This window comes from Rhamphochromis longiceps, linkage group LG23, assembly GCF_057381845.1.
Source record: "Rhamphochromis longiceps isolate RC_006_pf linkage group LG23, R_longiceps_female_GT1.1, whole genome shotgun sequence".
Classification (NCBI taxonomy): Eukaryota; Metazoa; Chordata; class Actinopteri; order Cichliformes; family Cichlidae; genus Rhamphochromis; species Rhamphochromis longiceps.
In genome coordinates this window covers 33,187,858-33,202,581 of record NC_140578.1, presented here as the reverse complement: position 1 = coordinate 33,202,581, position 14,724 = coordinate 33,187,858, and the positions used below count along the sequence as shown (strand labels likewise).

Below are 14,724 nucleotides of genomic sequence, written 5' to 3'. Positions count from 1 at the left end.
GGGGTGGAGGTGAAAAACATGTCAAAATATTCAAATTTAACGTCACAAATTGTGTGATTAAACTGCATCAAACTGCTCACTCGGCACAGCTGCCTTGCCCATTGAGTCAAAAGAAAACAGATCAACTGTGAGATGAAAACAAGCCAGATTAAAGTCATTTCTGGGGAAACTTCATTCAGCTACAGTCACCCCGATAAAACTCTACACTGAAAAAAAGGGACTGGCCATCTCTTGGATTTATGTAAGCATCTTGCATGTATTTAACACAATTGCCTCATGTTTTAAAGTTAAATGTAACTATATAGTGTAAAAACTACATGATATGCAGAAAGGGTGTATTAAATTGTTCATATCATGTTCAGGTGAAGTAAGTCAATAAGATAGCAACGTTAAATCTCGTGAAACCACGCGTGATTTCATCTCGCGGGCTTTGGATCGTGGTTTAAAAAAGGCATCCATCTCAGTCAAGTCGAGCAGCCAACTCTACGTTTTTGGTATGTCTTGATTTTTTGAATTAATATTTACCATATTTCAGCCAAATGTAGTTAAACGTCTAGAGTGTCGCCATGTAACATGCTAAAAAAGAGCCGTTAGCTTATTTGCTGTTTTATCTGTTGTCAAAGAATTGGCGCTTTTTCATTTGAATTTGTCTTTGGCACAAGAGCCGTAATATCACATTAAACCTAATTACGAGGCACTCATAACATAATTTGGTTTTCTGTGTGAATAGATTTGCCAACTGACTCTTCAGTTACATTGTGTATTTACTGCACCGTGGTGTTAGTGAGATTTTGGACATTGAACAGCTTTAGCTAATATCATCAGCGGCATTATGCTAGCTTACATCCCTACCCCTCCTGCCCTCACCTGCTGTCCTTTTGTTTTTGTTTTTGTTTTTTTTGCTGCACATTGAGAGACGACCTCTATTCTGCATTTCACCAGGAGTCAGCTGATGGATTGTGGGTTCAAGGTGTTATGGTAAGAAAGTATATTCTATTTTCGTTTCTGTAACTTAATTATAATAGGTTTTTTATAATTATTAGGTGCATGCATACTCACCCTATTAATACAACTGAGAAATCCAAAATCTGCCATAGGTTTAACTTATACCTGTATGTATTGCCAGAAAGGTGATTACTGGACTCGCATTAATGCACACTTGAACTGAAATGAGGTTGTAACTTGTGGGTTGTTGGGTTGCAAATCAGAAACAAACATCTTTGGATATTTTTAATCCCATAAGATCTGGAAACACAGTTTTTATTCAACAAAACATTACTGATTAACCAAGCACAGTGCCTGCTGTTATTTCAAAATAATTTTATGTCATTTCAGATAAAATGCAGCATTCCAGTGCATCCCAACCATGCCTTTACAGTCAAGGTTTCTGACGGAGCTGAGTTTCTCTCTGACAGTCTGCTGAAAGTGTTTGCAAAGTGATCGGGGGAACAGGGCACAAAGCTAAAGGATGTAGCTGCCATTATGACAGTAAGAACTTTAAAATTCTTTAACTACAAAGTGTATATGTATTGCATTAGGTCAGTAAAAGATTTTTATGCTACATCCATTGAAACAGTCAACTATTACCTGTGAGTAATGATTCCACTAAAAGGATGCCATAATTTTCGTCATGCATTTACTGGCCCACTGAGAAAAAATTATCTTTTTTTAAAAATAAATGTTCTGGAAACTATATATCCATAAAGTTGATGTCAAACAGGAACTTTTGATATTGCTTTGTAGATGCTGGTGTTGCATGTTGACTGGTTTAAAAAGTCAAGAGTTTTTGTCTGGGATCATTTTCTTCTGTGCTACTGAAAAGTTCACAAATCTTTGTTTTCTTTGTTATAATACTCAAGGATGACATTAATGCTTGAAGTCCCTCATCAAAGTGCTCCGCATCTGTGTGAAAGACAATTGCAACATCTTGGTGCAGGAGTTCATGGTGAGTGTTTTATGAGTAGATTGTGGATTTGCAACATTTAAAAATGCATTTAGTTATCCACTTGATCCTCATTGGACTGGTTAGGACCAGTAGTCCTCTTTAATAATTTGAAGTTCACATGAGGCCTGGTAGTGAACTCGGCCGCCGGCCCTTGAGGCCCCACCCCCACCCCTGTATTAGGGGTCACATCAGTGTGAAAAAAACTTTAAATTTGTCATTCTAATGAACAAAGGAAAATCCCACCAGTATTTACATTAGCTTTTGTTTGAAAAAAAAAAAAAAAAGACCAACTGACCAACAGCTAACCAAATTGTGGGGCTGAAAGTCTAAATTCTAACATCTTCTGAGTGACATAACCTGGATTTCTGATGGGCCGGTGTCTTTCTAACAAAAACTAATGTAAAGCATTTGAAATTATTATGTTTTTCACCCTCTCTTAGAAACTCTGTTAGACCATGAATGGCAGCATGGCAGGCCACTCTTTGGCTATAGCTATTTACTATGTTGCTTGCATTGGTTTAAATTACTCTAACATTAGAACTGGTAGATTCAAAAGAGATGAGCTTAAAAAGGAATCTTAAAGAAATGTTTTGTGTTTAACCAGGACTTGCCTGAGGCCACTGCACAGATTGAGAAAACCACAATGAACATCTGTCTCCAGAGATGCGCCAGGCAATGACTTTTCTGATGTTGTTCTTCAAGATCTGGATAACGTGACCTTTGCAGTAGCCATGCTGTTTGGACCTTTTTTATTCCTTCAACATGAGTTACCCATCACAACTCTGCTACACTTTTGAGGTGATTCAAAGGGTGGTAATGGAGTTGGATGCAACTCAGCTCTCAAGAAAAGCTCACAACTAAGACAAAACTGCTCCTGCAACGAAGCTCACTGTTATGTATGTGAGGTGACCAGCTCTAGGTGAGAGGACATTTAAATCTCACACTTGTTCTGCTGCATTTTTGAAGCTCAATTCCAGGAACGGATCGCAGGGTTCATTTTTATATACTCTGCAACTGCCATGAGGACGAGCTGTTTTTTGTTGTTGTTTGTTTTTCCTTTTGCTCTGTACAAGTTCTGTTTGTCTTTTTGGCAGCATTTTTAAATTTCTCTTTGTATTTTTTCTTTCTTTTACTAGTGAAGAGATGTAGCGTGAACAGTTATACAGTCTAAATATCCCATATGGGTCGTGTGAAATGGTATTTTCAGTTTCATTCAGTTGAAGTAAAGAACGTTGAATATTTCTAAGTGTGCTGTTTTGAACCAAGATGTCACAGTATGATCAGTGCTGTATTTTTTGACAGTCACTGTATCAATGTTATTTTTGCGTCTCTTGAATAAAGGTTTTGACCTGCAAGTGCTAATTTCTTTAGTTATTGGGGTAAAATGGGTAGTGTTAATAGGAAGGTGTTTGCCAATTCAGTAACCTAATTTAATGTTAATGGAAACTAACATTACCTCAAATTGTTTAGTTATAATTGTTGTTTAACTGAATCTTGACGTCAGAGGCCTTAAATAGAATGTTTTGTATTGTTCTTTCCCAACATTTTTCAAAAGAAACAGTCTAATTTCTTTGCTGCGATTGATTCCAGAGAACACGGAAGAACTGACATTATTTAACTGTTGATTTATATAGATTCAGTAGAGGAGTAATGTCAGTTTAATTCTTTACCTACTGCAGTGAAATTAGACATGTTGTTTTGAAAGGTTACTGGTGGATGCCAGCAACCATCTTGGAAGAGAACAATACAATCTGTTATAAGGCCTCCATTTGAAAATTGTGTATTTGATACTAGAATATAATAGCAAAATGTAATTTGAAGATAACATGTAGTATTTAAGTGACCAAGTAGTATTGGGTAAAAGTTATTGAATGGTGTTGGGATAAAGTGAGAAAATTGTGAAGGATTAAAATATTTCAAGAGCTCAAATTACTTCATCAAAACATGTTTAAGTCACATTTTATCAACACAAATTGCACAGATTTATTGAACATGAATAAATTGTGTTAATTTAACTCAATTGTTTAAGTTGCTGCCAAAGCAAAACATCTGTGTGCAACAAATGTCCACCATTGAATTAAGTAAATCCAACAACATATTTTTTTCAGTGTAGAGTGTAATGAAATAAAGCAGACCAATAACATGAAAGTAAAAGCACTCACAAGAATCAGTGGTTCTGTGTGGGAGAGATGCCTCTTTCCTCATCTGAGCTGACACTATTGTTACAACCCCCTAAGGTGGAGCAGCCAGTGGAAAGGCTGATTTGTCATGACTGGGTAAATGTACACTCATTCTGTGTGTATGGGTGTGGGTGTGCATGTGGAGTGTGGGTGTTGGAGTTGATATTGTTCCTGGAGGTGCTGCTGAGCTGACAGTGGCATAAGTCACATGTGGGCTTCCTGTGTTTTACAAAAGCAAGACGGATGATAGTGAGTTTATGCGTTTGCAAGAGCGTGTGCCCACGAGCTACAAAACGGTGCCTGTGTTATCTGACTTACCTACAGCGCCAGACAAGGATTCAGTTACTATGACCATAAAGAAGCCTGGAGCAATTCTCTTGGCAGAGATTATTATGCTGTGCGATTATCTGCCATCAACGCAGAGCTGTCACATCCTCCATAATTCGCCGCTGACACTAGCCCACCGCCACTTAATTTCGTTGTCAGTTATGTTCTAGGACACGGAGGAGAAAAGCCTGTGTTAGGTAAACTGGAAGAGAAAGCAGTGAGGAAGAAGCTCAACTTGTGCCTGACCCAAGCCTGCTGGGTTATTTAAAAGAGTTTTTCTCCCCAGGTTCATTTAAAGCAGTTTACAGAACAGATTTTGGGCTTTTATTGTCTTTTAAAAATTATTATCAGCAGCTCAGGCTCTGCAGAGGAAATATAATCTATTTCTATCACATTTCATGCACTCACATGAACCGCATGCATGTAGCACCTTGAGTTGAGAATGAATAATGACAGCTATTAATCTCCCAGACACTTGAGGTTTGATTGAATTTTCCCTAAAGCTAGTCTTGACACTGCACACTGCACAAGATTTCTCATCTGTTCAGGGTTTTTCCCCCATATAGCTGTTTTCATTTATTGAAATTTGTGTGATAAATGGGAAGAACTGCAAGCAGAGCAAAGCTTATCGGTCCAGGGATAGTAGAGAGAAATTGACAATGGAGATGAGATGATTACAGGAGGTCAGGCAGAGTGAGAGTGACACAGCATCGGGCTGAGAAAAGAAAAAAATGGATTAATGGAAAAACTAAATCACATCAAGTGGAAATTAAATCACTAGTGCTGACATTTTGGACCTAGTATCAAAATGGGCTCCAACATTATCTAATTACTAAAAGCTTCAAATACAGCAGCATGACTGAAAAAGTCCAAACTCAACAGAAAAATGACACTGTTGAGGACGGACAAGGTAAGCGACTCATGTTGTAACTAGAGATGGCACGATACCACTTTTTTATGTCCGATACCGATATCATAAATTTGAATATCTGCCGATACCGATATGAATCCGATATAGTGTGTTTTAATCAACAAAACTGTTTTTTAAAATATCTTGCTGCATTTTGTATAAGTTCATACTCAAGTTTAAAACAACAACTACGCTAAAGCTATTCTGTTATACCTGTATGCAAAAAAAAATATTTCATAGTTCAGCAATACTGATCAATCTAATAAACTTAAACCTACACCATCCTCCCTATTCTGGTATTTTAAAGAGTACTTAGCAGAAATATTAAGCAATATTAACCAACTAATAGGGTTGCAAACTCCCAGCAAAAAAAAAAAAAAAAATAGGGAACCACCCTCCACCTCATGATGCTTAATTGACGTAATCAACCTTAATTTGATGCAGTGTGAAAAAAAAAATACACAGAAATCAATTATTTTTCAAGAAATATTAAATAGATTCAACATCTTTCTTCAACAGAATTGCAGATTGAACAAATGGTATCTTTCCAAAGGAAAAAGTACTATAGCTTACTAGGGTATATTAGACTTAACAGTTACTATATACAGTAATAGACTTCTATACATTTTACATCAGATTAAAACTTTGGGTGTAAGATTCGGATAATTATTTATTAAAAGCTCGACATTTTAAATGAGAATAAGAAAGAAAAGTATGTCTTTGTGCTCCTTTTCCCTGTTCCTGCCCTATCGGCCCCCCTGGCTAAACTTTGCTAGATCCGCCCCTGCACAGTTACCAGCCGTCAGCTACGTAGAAAAAAATCCTGGTGTAGAAAGTAATATTAAATAAATTCTAACAACAGCTTATCAAGCTAAAACGTGCTGCTGTTGTTCAGCCGCTGGTTTCCTCTTTCTGGCGCGAAGTGAACAATAAACAAACAAGAGAGACGGACTCGCGACAGAAAAGCCAATCAGCTGATCATTGATCAGTTTCGATTGAAGTAGCAGCAGGAGAGAGAGAGAGAGAAGAGGCAGTCGCTCCATATATTGGTTGTTAAGCTTAACGCTGGAATGCTTTACAAACATTCAGAGATGAACTTACACACTTGCTTTACTTCTCTCGGGGATAACTTCCTCGGAGATGAAATGCCGGATTGCTAGGCTGCAAATACACAGAGCCGCTCTATCACGTGACCCGTTCTGCTGCGATGTGCTACGGTTATGAGCCGAGTTACGCCATGTCGCAAGTTTTGTGAGGTGTTTTTTCTATATATAATGGATCGGATTACACTTTTTTATTTTTCTCTGATATCCGATCCAGTAATTGACGTCAGTATCGGACCGATACCGATACGTAATATCGGATCGGTCCATCTCTAGTTGTAACTGACGTCAGACGCCAGAGATTTTGGCGGAAAATTAAAGCGAATGGTAGTTTGGAATTGAACAAATTCCTTTAAGCTTCAGTATTACCAAATACACTTATCAATTGTCTTATAACTAACAATATTTGTCTACATCATCTCCAACACCCTGGAGAACAACGGGAAGAGTTTAGAGGCTCTCCAAGATTACATTGATCAGTGCTTCCAGGATCTCGTAATGAAGAAGGCTCAGAGTGCATCTTCCCCGGCCAAATCTGAGTCGCCATCGTCGTCTGGCACAACATCGCCAGCCGGCAAAGATATTGCCGACATACTGGAGCACAGCTCAATGCTAAACTCATTCACATATTTGTCATGGGTTCATATGTTCTCTTGGGTTTAATGAATATTCTATCAGATTCTCAGGATTGTCCCCGTTTCCCTGTGTACACGTTGGGGTGTGTGTGTGTGCTGAGGTGTTCGTGCTTTGCTGCCACACCAGACCTGGGGAGTCTTCCCGCCTTGGAGCCAGCCACACCTGGAGTAATCACACTTACCTGTTGCCAATCAGCTTCGTCAAGGAAGCACTACCTAAGAGAGCAGTCGGCACGGGGTTGTTCTTTTCCTAAACCTAACCAAGCAATTTTATTGCTCTCAATCTAAATCTAATTTCAAATAGCTGATATAGACTGATGTATCAAACTGCTGCATGCACTCACTGTGTCCCATTTGGATTTCCATGTACAACATCTGCATAAGCTGACCTATTTTTCACAGTAATAATATATATATATATATATATATACACACACACAGTGGGGCAAAAAAGTATTTAGTCAGCCACCGATTGTGCAAGTTCCCCCACTTAAAATGATGACAGAGGTCAGTAATTTGCACCAGAGGTACACTTCAACTGTAAGAGACAGAATGTGAAAAAAAAAATCCATGAATCCACATGGTAGGATTTGTAAAGAATTTATTCGTAAATTAGGGTGGAAAATAAGTATTTGGTCATCTCAAAGAAGGAAAGTCTCTGGCTCTCACAGACCTGTAACGTCCTCTGTAAGAAGCTTTTCTGTCCCCCACTCGTTACCTGTATGAATGGCACCTGTTTGAACTCATCATCTGTATAAAAGACACCTGTCCACAGCCTCAAACAGTCAGACTCCAAACTCCGCCATGGCCAAGACCAAAGAGCTTTCGAAGGACACCAGGAAAAGTATTGAAAAGTATTGTAGACCTGCACCAGACTGGGAAGAGTGAATCTACAATAGGCAAGCAGCTTGGTGTGAAAAAATCAACTGTGGGAGCAATCATCAGAAAATGGAAGACATACAAGACCACTGATAATCTCCCTCGATCTGGGGCTCCACGCAAGATCTCATCCCGTGGGGTCAAAATGATCATGAGAACAGTGAGCAAAGATCCCAGAACCACACGGGGGGACCTGGTGAATGACCTGCAGAGAGCTGGGACCAAAGTAACAAAGGTCACCATCAGTAACACACTACAACGGCAGGGAATCAAATCCCGCAGTGCCAGACGTGTTCCGCTGCTGAAGCCAGTGCATGTCCAGGCCCGTCTGAAGTTTGCCAGAGAGCACATGGATGATACAGCAGAGGATTGGGAGAATGTCATGTGGTCAGATGAAACCAAAGTAGAACTTTTTGGTATAAACTCAACTCGTCGTGTTTGGAGGAAGAAGAATACTGAGTTGCATCCCAAGAACACCATACCTACTGTGAAGCATGGGGGTGGAAACATCATGCTATGGGGCTGTTTTTCTGCCAAGGGGACAGGACGACTGATCCGTGTTAAGGACAGAATGAATGGGGCCATGTATCGTGAGATTTTGAGCCAAAACCTCCTTCCATCAGTGAGAACTTTGAAGATGAAACGAGGCTGGGTCTTCCAACATGACAATGATCCAAAACACACCGCCCGGGCAACAAAGGAGTGGCTCCGTAAGAAGCATTTGAAAGTCCTGGAGTGGCCTAGCCAGTCTCCAGACCTCAACCCCATAGAAAATCTGTGGCGGGAGTTGAAAGTCCGTGTTGCTCGGCGACAGCCCCAAAACATCACTGCTCTCGAGAAGATCTGCATGGAAGAATGGGCCAAAATACCAGCTACTGTGTGTGCAAACCTGGTAAAGACCTATAGTAAACGTTTGATCTCTGTTATTGCCAACAAAGGTTATGTTACAAAGTATTGAATTGTATTTTTGTTATTGACCAAATACTTATTTTCCACCCTGATTTACGAATAAATTCTTTACAAATCCTACCATGTGGATTCATGGATTTTTTTTTCACATTCTGTCTCTCACAGTTGAAGTGTACCTCTGTTGCAAATTACTGACCTCTGTCATCATTTTATGTATCGGTATCGGTCCGATACTGACCTAAATTACTGGATCGGATATCGGAGAAAAATAAAAAATGTAATCCGATCCATTAAATATCACGAAAGCACCTCACAAAACTTGCAACACGCCGTAACTCGCCTCAGAAGTTAGCACGTCGGAGCAGTATGCATCACGTGATAGAGCGGCTGTGGCATGCGGGACCTGTCGGTGGTCTGGATAGCATTTGGAGCTTCGCTAGCAACCCGGCATTTCATCTCTGACAAAGTTATCCCCGAGAGAAGTAAAGCAAGTGTGTAAGTCCATCTCTGAATGTTTGTAAAGCATTCCTGCGTTAAGCTTAACAAGCGACTGCCTCTTCTTGCTGCTACTTCAATCATGAAACTGCTTAATGATCAGCTGATCAGCTTTTCTGTCGTGAGTCCATCTCTCTGGTTTGTTTTTGGCCCACTTTGCACCAGAAAGAGGAAACCAGTGGATAAACAACAGCAGCACGTTTAAGCTTGATCAGCTGTTGTTAGAATTTATTTAATATTACTTTCTACTCGAGGATCTTTTTTTACGTAGCTGACGCTGGTAACTGTGCAGGGGCGGATCTAGCAAAGTTTAGCCAGGGGGGCCGATAGGGCATTAACAGGGAAAAGGGGGCACAAAGACATACTTTTCTTTCTTATTCTCATTTAAAATGTCTAGCTTTTAATAAATAATTATCTGACACCCAAAGTTTTAATTTGATGTAAAATGAATAGAAGTCCATTACTGTATATAGTAACTATTAAGTCTAATATATATACCCTAGTAAGCTATAGTACGTTTTCCTTTGGGAAGGTACCATCTGTGCAGTCTGCAATTTTGTTGAAGAAAGATGTTGAATCTATTTAATATTTCTTGAAAAATAATTGATTTCTGTGTATTTTTTTTTTCACACTGCATCAAATTAAGGTTGATTACGTCGATTAAGCATCATGAGGTGGCGCGTGAGGGGTGGTTCCCTATTTTTTATTTATTTATTTTTGTTGTTGCTGGGAGTTGGAACCCTATTAGTTAGGTTGCTTAATATTTCTGCTAAGTACTCTTTAAAATACCAGAATAGGGAGGATGGTGTAGGTTTAAGTTTATTAGATTGATCAGTATTGCTGAACTATGAAATATTTTTTTTTGCATACAGGTATAACAGAATAGCTTTAGTGTAGTTGTTGTTTTAAACTTGAGTATGAACTTATACAAAATGCAGCAAGATATTTTAAAAAACAGTTTTGTTGATTAAAAAACACTATATCGGATTCATATCGGTATCGGCAGATATCCAAATTTATGATATCGGTATCGGACATAAAAAAGTGGTATCGTGCCATCTCTAATATATATATATATATATATATATATATATATATATATATATATATATATATATATATATATATATATATATATATATATATATATATATATATAAAATAGGCAGCACAGTGGTTAGCACAGTGGTTAGCACTGTTGCCGCACAGCAAGAAGGCCCTGAGTTCAATTCCAACATCAGGCCGGGGTCTTTCTGTGTGGAGTTTGCATGTTCTCCCCGTGTTTGCGTGGGTTCCCTCCGGGTACTCCGGCTTCCTCCCACCGTCCAAAGACATGCAGCTTGTGGGGATAGGTTAATTGGATAATCCAAATTGCCACTAGGTGTGAATGTGTGAGTGAACGTGAGTGCGAATGGTTGTCTGTCCCTGTGTGTTAGACAGCTGGGATAGGCTCCAGCGCCCCTGCGACCCTGAAAAGGATAAGCGGAAGTGGATGGATGGATGGATGGATATATATATATATAAGAGGAGGAAAAAGATGTCGAAGCTTGACTTGACAGGGCTGCTCTCTTTGTGTGAAGGATTTGCGATAACTGACTATGTGCAATTTTTGTGCAACTCTTCTTCTGACAAAGTTGTATTTTTGTATTTTCCTACTCAGTTGTATATAGTATTTGTATTTCTATTTTATTCTATTGTATATATTGTTCTATTCTATTTTATTCTATTGTATATAGTATTTTATTTTATTCTATTGTATTTTATTGCATTCCAGTGTTTTCTAATTTCTGCTACATAACTTTGCACTTTTGCTGTAACAAAACAAATTTCCCACCTGTGGGACTAATAAAGGTCATCTTATCTTATCTTACAAGAAGCAGAGTTCGAATCTCTGCTAAGACAGGTTACACACTGGGTCAGTTTTTATGTTTAAGGGAATAGTGCTGAATTTTTTTGTATATCCATTTTGTTTTCTTTGTTCTTTTTGAGCATTCTTTAATGCTCAAAAAAATCAAATGAGGGTAGGATGACACGTTTACTTTGATTTCACAGACATTAGGAAGAGGTAATGGATAATAGGTGCTGATTTGTAAATAACTGAACATGAATAATTTGACCTTATTATATATATTATCTTGCAGTATATTTCTAACTAAGCAGTTCATTCTTTCACTTGACAATGCTTTCTTTAAAGATATAACACACATTAGTGTGAACTTGCAAAAAGGGCAGATGTGAAAATGTAAAAATGTAATTTATGGTAAATTACACACACTGAGCAGGTTACATTGGGGAGCAATGTGCCTGCATAATGACAAATATCCTGGAAACAAAGGATCTACTAAAAAAGATTCAAAAGAGTGGAATTAAAGGAACAAGGTTAGGCTCCTAAGGTTAATGATTATGGTCAGGGAAACCTTGTAATTATGGTTAATAAAAAGACAAAAGCTAATTTTAGAGCTTTGATTCTTTAACACCTTTACTTTCTTTGCACTTCAGTAAAAACACAAGGCTTCCTCAACCCTGAACAAGCACCAAACACTTGGAACAGATGTAATTTGTGAGGTCCAGACATACCCATTGTGCCCATTATTTTCAGCTAACAGAGTCCTATTTTCTCTAAATAATTAAATTAGCAGTATCATGAATATTCAGTGGACTTGTGGTTGTTTTCAGCCTTCCATACTTGCCAGCTATTTAATGTAAGATGCCAGCTGTGAAATTCTGATAAATGGAAACATATTTGTGATGCACATCCATGTGCAGTATCTCAAGATGAAAGCCCTCAGAGTGACAGGCACAAAATGTTTGCATTTTTCTCCATGCTGTTCTTACAAAGCATTTCGTGTTGACAAGTTCGGAGAAAAATGTCAAACAAGTGCAGAGAGAACATCTGAGTTTCTTCTACCCTCTACACTCTGTCTATAAATTCATACATTCCATCACTGCAAAGCCAGCTTGAAATAGCCTTGTTTTCACATTCGAAGCTGTGTTGTCTGTCAACAGCGTGGAACCAGCCGAACACTCTCTCAGGCATCTGCTGAGGATTTCCCAGGCCTTGGAGTAAGCATGGAATCAGAGAGGAGGCAAATGTGAAATGCAGATAGAGTAGATGGAGGCTTAAGACTGGCTTAGATTTTCAGAGACAGAGAGAGATGGAAGAGGCTGTGGGAAACAGAGAAACTGGGCCACAATGTGTAGACAAAAATAAATAAATAGAAAAAGATACAAAAAGCTGACATGTTATAAAGAGAAAGCATAGCTTCTTTTATTGTTGTGAACCTCTGGTCTTTTTCAGTCATCTGTCTTGATTTGATACAGTTTTCTGTGTGCTGTTGCACTCTTTTCATTATCATCTCTCTTGGTTTGTTGCCAGTGGTTTGTTCACTGACGTGCAAGGTGGGAACTGGTTTTAATGGAGCTTAATCACATGTCAAATGATGATTTGGATCATTACAGTGCACAGTGGTTATTGACAGAAAAAATCTATTCTGCGAGAATCGTATAATAGTTACATAGACCCTGTGAGAAAAGTGACCAAAGCTGATAAGCATGAAAACAGACAGAAAAACAACCGGCCTTGATGTGGAAAATATCCACAAGAACAATCACTCTAACTGCAACTAGGACATCCACTCCTTCCCATGAGTGCAAGTACAAGCAAATTAGGTTCTGCAACACAGCGACTCAAAAAGAAAAGGTAGCTGCTCATTCAAAGTCCCAACATCAAACCGGCTTAAGTGCTGTGGTGAGACCTTAAGAGAGCTGTGCAAAACAAAATGTCAACAAGCCTTAATGACCTGACACAAAGCTGTAAAGAAAGTCAGCCAAAGTTCCTCTATAATAGTGCCACAGACTGATAAAGTCACACAGAAAACATGACTTGAAGTTATTGCTGTTAAACACGACCCTACACACTACTGGTTGTAGGGTTGTGTGTGGTGTGCACTTAGTTTTCACACACACACTTCTGTACTTTGGCTTTAGATTTTGCAAATTAAACAATAAAACAAAACTTAAAGAGAGTTTCATTTATTTTCACAACTATATTTTATGACTTTGACATACAGTAACAAATAAATAAAAAAAACATAAAAGTAATAATAATAATGGATTGGATTTATATAGTGCTTTTAAAGGCACCCAAAGCACTTTACAATGCCACTATTCTTACACTGGTGGAGGCAAGCTACAGTTGTAGCCACAGCTGCCCTGGGGCAGACTGACAGAAGCAAGGCTGCCATATCGCACCATCAGCCCCTCTGGCCAGTGGCTGGCGGTGGGGTAAAGGGTCTTGTCCAAGGACACAGCGATGAGGACAGAGAACCCGGGGATCGAACTGGCGACCTTCCGCTCTCTTACAGATGCGCTTCCCAACCCTCTGAGCCACAGTCGCCCGTATAAAAGTATTGGCAAACACACTAAGAAATTACAGTCTTAATAAAAGAGCACCCTCATGTGATGAGGTTTGGAATTCCAAGTGGAAACTGTTTAAAGAGAAGCTGATTCAGTTCTTTGAGTACATGCAATAACTAATTAACCATTTTCCCCAAAGTATTGTGGAAAACACCTTCAGGCCTCGGCAGCGTCATTTCACTAAGCTCTAATTAAGACAACAAGGATTTAGTATCCTCCTATCACATTAGCCGGAAGAAGAATTTTAAGTGGCCAAACTGTTGAAAGGGGTGCATTTACTGCTTTTGTTTTTTTTAAATAAGTTATGTGACTAATATATATGTTCCCCTTTGAAATGTTGCAAATATGGTGGATCGCAATTTCAGTAATGGAACTCCCAAGTCTCAGTGTACTCAACCATACAACAGTCAGTTAGCATTCACGATTTAAAAGGACAACATGAAAGAATACACTGAGACTGACTATGCAAGTGATTCACCAGCAGGCTCTCAAACACTCCAGGGGAATTTCTTCAGTAAACCCCATAATTCAGTCACTTGTCAGCTTGTCAGCTTAATAATTTTCTGTATGACTTTATCTGTTTCTCATTGTTTCAGTTCTATGAGATATGCCAGCATTTCTTTGTGCACAGCCAGTGTTGGGGAGTAACGGAATACATGTACCGCCGTTACGTATTTAAAATACAAAATATGAGTAACTGTATTCCATTACAGTTACTGTTTAAAAAGGTGGTATTTAGAATACAGTTACTTTGTTGAAATAAATGGATTACACGGCCGTACTTTCCGGTTTTATATTGTCGCGGGTCAGAACTGTTTGGGTTTTGCTTGACAGCTATGCTCTGTTGTTCCAGGTGGCAGCGTTACGGTTGCCATGGTTACAGGGTGACACACACTCTCTCTCTCTCCGTGTTTCCTGGGTGAGA

The 14,724-nt window shown here is 38.8% G+C and overlaps 1 long non-coding RNA gene across 2 annotated transcripts; it reads left to right on the top strand.

Moving 5' to 3' along the window:
* Positions 1-206: 206 nt before the first annotated feature.
* On the top strand, positions 207-3,117 carry LOC146642402 (uncharacterized). Of its 2 annotated transcripts, XR_014909740.1 has the most exons (5): positions 207-241; positions 363-978; positions 1,336-1,488; positions 1,860-1,945; positions 2,550-3,117. It is a non-coding gene; the product is annotated as an uncharacterized LOC146642402 (long non-coding RNA). The 2 variants fall into 2 exon arrangements; XR_014909739.1 differs by having other exon boundaries at positions 211-978.
* Positions 3,118-14,724: the final 11,607 nt, after the last annotated feature.